Raw genomic sequence first — 6544 nt, forward strand, 5'->3', positions numbered from 1 at the left:
CAGCACCAGTAGCACCATTCTAGGTGTGCAAGTGCCCATTCTTTAGGCACCACCACACCATCAGAGATGCAGACTTTTGATAACACTGGTAACAAGCTGGATAGTCCCTCCCTTCCTTAGTTTAGGTGATGCAGTGCCCACTTTGTCTCAGTACATTTGAAATGAGTTTGGTCCAGAGTAGCCGGCAGCGTTCCTGGATCATGCTCACATACAGCTTCTTCTTTACATAATAGAGCTTTAACCTGGGACTCTCTGGCAATTTTCCTTATATGCAGTGTTTTCTGAAAACATTCTTGAACCCAAGCAGTGAAAACAGGGATGAGATCAAGGGCAATATTACTTTTCTGCCTTGTCCCTTGCACACAGACAGTTTTTTGATGATACTATGTAGCTGATGAGATATTCAAAGTCTTTTACTCTGAGAAACATCTGATAATGTCGCACAATTTGTAGACACAGTTTATTTTGTAGATTTGTCTGCTTCTTCACATCTTTACTTTCGAGAAACTGAGTGCCTAAACGCCTCAGTTAGATGTTTTTTCCTACACTTTATGCAGGATCCCAACCATGCTATCCTTACCTTGTCGCTAATGGCCATCACATCCAGTTTATACTTGGCTGGTTAGACGCAGCTGAATTTCCAACTGTGCTGCATCAGACATTTGCGTTCTCACATGAAACCCCTTTGGGAAATGAAACAAAACTTCAGGACTGCTGTGGATGTGGGAAAACAACTTATTTTTATTGCTGTGACTGTCTCATTTATTCTCTGCTCTCACTTTCATTCCTGCTGCCCTCCTAATATCAGTGCTGTCTAACATCCATCATTTGCATTTTGTACAATCATACAATAGATTAACTTCAGGCTATATCTCCTGTACCTCATTCACCGTAGGATACCCTCCTGACCTCAGGGTTCAGCATAGGGCCAACATATGGCGCTCTTACAGGTACTGAGAGCTGAGGCTGCTAGAGGGAGGCAAGATGGATGGAAACTATTATGGGTCAAGCGCTCCTTGAGGCCTGTGTCATAAAGCCTATCTGACTATCAGACTAGATATATATGGGTGACAGGACAGGAAAACATGATATCGTCTTCTGATATTTTGGACTCATTACACATTTTTTGCCACAATACAGGGCAAAAATGTGATACTTAAGCAAAGATTTGTAAAAAGAAGAACAAAGACACACACAACCACCCACACAAAACTTTTTTCTCTTTTAAATAAACATGACAATATTTTCTCGCTTCATACCATTAGCTGTACTCCAGGATAATGCACATTAACACCAGTGTAGGGTCATGAGACAGAGCCAGGGGAATGTATGGGGCTGGTGTGGTGGCCTGTGGTCGTGTGCCAGTCAGGCCATCATCGAGAGAAGGCCATCCCCGCGAGAGAAGATATCACCATAGCCTGGTTGGCTGACAGTTTCAGGGCCCTTATTGAAAAATCAATGTCCATTTGTGCGTCCAGCTCACCTGGCCGTCTGCCAGCTCGGCTGAAGTCACCTAATGAAGCCTGATCCCGTTACCTGATTCCTGATTCACTGAGTCAAAGTGACTTTGCAGCTGAAGTCATCCACCCATCAGAGACCTCGGGGATGAGTTCAACGTGAACCAGGCAGCATGCTGTTGTTGTTGTTGTTTCAGTTTGTATCCTCCTGTTCTTTTTGGTGTAGAGCAGCGGGCAGACCTGCATATCTGCAGGCAACATGAATCATTCATAGTGAAAGCTGATGGTTAGCTTAATGCTTGTTAGAGCTTATCAGAGCATATTTTGATTAAATTAACACAAACATACTTTAAAATCACTTATCATTTACAGACATGAAAATATTCTTTTTCACAAAGTGAAAAGAAAAATTGATGTTTCAAACATCCACTCTTATGCTGCATCAATGGCATCTTGAAGTGACCATAATCACCAGTTTTCTGACTTGTAAATAGCATACACATCATGTGAGTTGAAATCATGAGCAGAAAATTCTTCTGAAAGTTCCACTTTTCTGACTTAATGATATAGTAACAATGCAGAAGTGCCCGAAAAAGCAGATGATGTCTCACATCAGCCAAATCCTGTCGTATGAGGTAATTAAACACAAATCTAATAGACAGAGCAGTATTATTGCGCATTATTCATGTCAGGAAACAACTTTACTGTACTGCCTTGATGTGAATACCGATGGGAATTTTACCAAACTTTACAATCCAACCTATATACCATGAATTTTAATGCTCATGCGTGAGCCAAATACTGCAAGAAATCAAATTCTTCTCATTCCTGCTTCTTTACAAGGCAGGAATCCTGGCTGCCCACTCACTGGCTACAAATACACTTAACAAACTTTCAGATCAGTTTATAGTTTAGAGGCAAGTGCGAGAACAGTTAGAAGGTGTTTAATTCGCCTATATTTGACCACATTTACAAATATTTGTAGGGATGAACGTAAGTGTGTTGTATATGGAGGGAGAGAAGCTGAGTACTAAATTATTAAACTGTTTCCTCAAAATAGATAAGGTAGGATGAGATACATTCCTGTAATCATCCTGCAATCATTCCTGTTTTAGCATTTGGAAAACTTGGGTAACCCTCTCTCTAATAGCATACCGTAAATGACTCACACCAGGATGGATGGCTAAAACCAAAATGCAGCCTGTTTCCTAGACTATACACTGTACAGTAGATTGTAGCTGTGGTCATCTTTTCAAACTCTGTGGATAGACCACTGTAATATCACAGCTGAGACTGAGGCTTTTCTTCCAGTCACTCCACTCATAGTTTACCATTAGATGGATAGAAGGACTACACTATGGTATTGTGCATTGTGATTCATTTTTAGCCCATGCAAGGACTGTGGTCTAATTGTGTCCGGGAAACCTTTCCTGTGTGTAAACGCTCGGCCACTCTGACTGATCATTATGTTAAATGTCAGCTGGCTCTAAAGTTGTGGCTGTGGCAGCTGAGCAGTAAAGCCACCCTACTTCGGTGGATTACTGCTCTCTGAAGTTTCATCTATCCGCGGATGAGTGGCCAACAGCGGCAGCAGGCTGTAATCCTTTGGGCCACAACAGCAGTGCCTGATCTAAGGTGGAATGAAACATCCAATCGTAAAACTCCAATCAGCAGGCTGGGGGCAGCAAGCTGATCTTGCAGCCGGTGACGCAGATGTACAATCCCTCCCCATTTGACTGGGCCCTGCGCTACTCTGTCCAACAATGGAGAAAAAAAAAACAAGCTGGGGGGGTTGATGATTAAGTGTTTCGAAGAGCATTCGTGATGTACCTTCGTGAAAGGTTGACTCGTGTTGGGCAGGACGAACGGCGGGAGGAGGAGTAAGGTCAGTGAGGATGGGGAGACGAGAATGATGAGGAGGAAGTTGTTGGAGTAGGAAAGGAGGAAGAGAAAGAGGGGAGGAAGGCACTGCCGAGGGCATTGCACATGATAAGAGACAACATCGTCCAAGAAGGAGAGTGCTCTGCCTTTAAAGCAGCCGATGCTCTCAATGTTGAGCTGGCATTCATTACCAGAATGACGTAGTCTGTCTGTGCGCCATGTCTGTCCCCAGTCTGACCCTGAATTCACACTGGCCCCTTCCTCCTCTCACTGAGTGGGAACCGACACTGCCTGGGCCTGTGCTGCACCAATTCTTTAACATACATGCATCAGAAGGTTTTCTCTAAAATTCCTTTAGATTTTGGGAATGCCCCCTCTTGGTAGTTCCACCACCCCAGATCAGCCACCCTCCAGTCCCCCTTTCTTCTGCGCCGCGGAGCCTCGTGGAGGAGGCAGTGTGTAATGCAATTTGGTTGATTAAAAGAAAACATTAAAGCACTACCTTATTGAATTTGACGGCACGTACGGATCCGGATCTCACCGGCCACTCTGTTTTATTGGCCGGAATAAAGGGGATCACGTCATTCCTTGTTGCCCCCCCTCCCTCCCTCCCACCTCCACACCGCCCTCCCCACCCTGTGGCCCTGCCTTCCCAGACAAACCTTGGCAGGAGGACGTCCTGGCAGGACAGAGATTTGTTTAGACCTCGTCTCCCTCTTTCCTAACTCCCCACCCTTTTCTCATTGCACCTTTCTAACCTTGCCACCGCGACAGAGAGAGTGGTGGTGGGAGTGGTGGAGGAGGGGGGTGATGGAGCTGGAGAGAAACACACAAATGGAAAGACAAAGTGAGAGAAAGACCCTTGGCGTAAGCGAAGAGGAGTGATTTCATTTCTGTCAGTTCACAGGCTGATAGGTCATCAATCTCATGAGTGGCATGGGTTAGAGGTATTCACCTCCTTATCTCTCGGTGCAAGATGTCTTATTTGCTGTTCCTAACAAGTTACAAGTACTGTAGTCTATCATTTAGACTCTGAAGTGCAATTGTGTTAGGGAGATGGGATGGGTGGTGGTGGTAGGGGACAGAGATGCATGGGGTAAGCCTTCCGTGAATATCAAACACCTGCCAATCTCCTCAGTAAAGGCCAAGTACACTCTCAGCTTGCCATATCCAGTCCATTTATTAGTTATGGTGATGGGGCTAGTCTACCCGATCGTGTATGGGAGCAACAAAACAACTTCTGAATGGAAGTCCTCTGTTTAGATGACATCATCTGTGGCTGCTTCAATTACGCTGCAAGAAATGAATAACAGCACACAAGGGATGATGTAATGCATCGGCCCTGTGTGCAGCCACTGAATTTAGACTTTTAATCTATATCGGTCTCGATGCATTGTTGACTCCAAAACCCTTATTACATCATCCACAGTCTGTCTTCAGCAGAACACAAGAAAGAAACTTTTTTTAATCCAATAATGGTGCGACAGCATACTTAAATGAGCAGAATTTGGTGTCCACTGTAAACAAAGATGATGAATATATTGTTGCGTGAAGGTGATTCAGGCAAGTGCTTGTTGGATACCCCCTCTGCCCACGCCTTCGAGGAGTCACAACTAGAAGGGCAGCATCCAACAGTTTTTGCAAATTTAGTACTGGGACCTCAGCGGCAGAGCTGATATCAACCTCTGGATGCACAATACACAAACAGACTTATAACTTTTAAAGACATGAGTTTGTTTTAGATTCAGCGTTTGGCAGATTATCAAACAGCGTCTGGAACCCTCACCCCCAAACCACTCCAAAATTTGATCTGGATAGGCTGCTTCCTATAATTACAATGGACTAATTCCAGTAATTTTCCAACCCCCCTCAGTCCAGCAAGCATCCCCTCCTTTATGTAGCCATTAGCAAGGTAAGTAAGTGACTGCCCTTCCCCACGGAACTAATTCTGCATATATTTGTGTATCACCATGCCTTGCGCTTTATTTTAGGCTAATGTTGTTAGTGTCCAAACTTGATAAATCTGTCCTGTTTGAAACAACCAGTCTGTTGCCTTGTCTTTTCATAGTAGAGGGTATGTGAGGGGAATTGTGTCATTTTTTTTAAACAAAAACTAATCAAAAAGCAGAAACAGTGCAGGAAAAACTAAGCACACCCTAATATTCAGTAACATGTAGCTCCACCTTTAGCAGCAATTACTTGAAGTAATGGTTTTCTGTATGACTTTATCAGTCTCTCACATTGTTGTGGAGGAATTTTGGCCCCCTCTTCTTTAGAACCTCGTTTAAATTCATTGAGGTTTTCGTTCATGCACAGCTCTCTTAGGGTCCTGCTTCAGGAATTCGATCAGGTTGAGGTCTGGTTTTAACTGATTCTTTTCTTTTTCAGCCACTCTGCTGTAGATTTGGTGCTGTGCATGACCCAGTTTGGGCCAAACATTACCTGACAGCAGAGATGGGCAGTAACGCGTTACTGCAATCTGATTACTTTTTTCAAGTAACGAGTAAAGTAAGGGATTACTATTGCAAAAACGGTAATTAGATTACCGTTACTTTCCCGTAGGAACGCTGCGTTACTGCGTTACTAAAACCGTGATTTTTTGCGAGAATGTCTCACGACAGTGACGTAAGCGAGTGCGCCGTTAGTGACAACAGCTGTGTGCAGATCAACAATGGATCACATATCGATTGTGGGAGAGAGTATGAGCGTGCAGCGTTTAAAGCGTGGAAGTACTGACCTTACTTTGAGTTTGATTCCATAAAAAGTGACAAAAACATTAGTGTCCATTGTGCGTGGGAAGAAAACTTCTTTTTACAGCGAAAAAAACCCCTAAACTTCCGAGCAAGCACCGAGTGCGCAACGACATAATGGGAAACTCACAGAGACACTGCCGTATCCTTCCACTGACCGCTGCACACCTGCACCAGGGTAAACCTCCGCCTGCCCCACTCCTGCTTTACAGGTGAAAATAGAGCAACAGGACCGCTGAGTCTTTGACTTTATTTATTTTCTGCTGTATTTTACTTGGATCTATTTAAAAGAGTGAATGTAAACACAAAAAATATTTTATTTTATGTACTGGAATGTGTAGAAAATAGCTTTAAATGTTAAACTAATTTATTCAAGTCAGAGAATGTTGCATATAATTAAATTTTTGCTTGATGGATAAAGTTAAAAGATTAAAACTGATAAAACAAGTTAAAAAA

At 43.4% G+C, this 6544-nt stretch overlaps 1 long non-coding RNA gene across 1 annotated transcript; it reads right to left on the minus strand.

The window, feature by feature from the left end:
* Nucleotides 1-900: 900 nt before the first annotated feature.
* Nucleotides 901-6317, minus strand: LOC146658800 (uncharacterized). Its single transcript, XR_014913657.1, has 3 exons — nt 6076-6317; nt 4001-4154; nt 901-1705 (listed from the first exon to the last, which is right to left on the minus strand). It is a non-coding gene; the product is annotated as an uncharacterized LOC146658800 (long non-coding RNA).
* Between the last annotated feature and the right edge of the window lie 227 nt (nt 6318-6544).

Source organism: Rhamphochromis longiceps, linkage group LG11 (genome assembly GCF_057381845.1).
Source record: "Rhamphochromis longiceps isolate RC_006_pf linkage group LG11, R_longiceps_female_GT1.1, whole genome shotgun sequence".
In the NCBI taxonomy this organism is placed as follows: Eukaryota; Metazoa; Chordata; class Actinopteri; order Cichliformes; family Cichlidae; genus Rhamphochromis; species Rhamphochromis longiceps.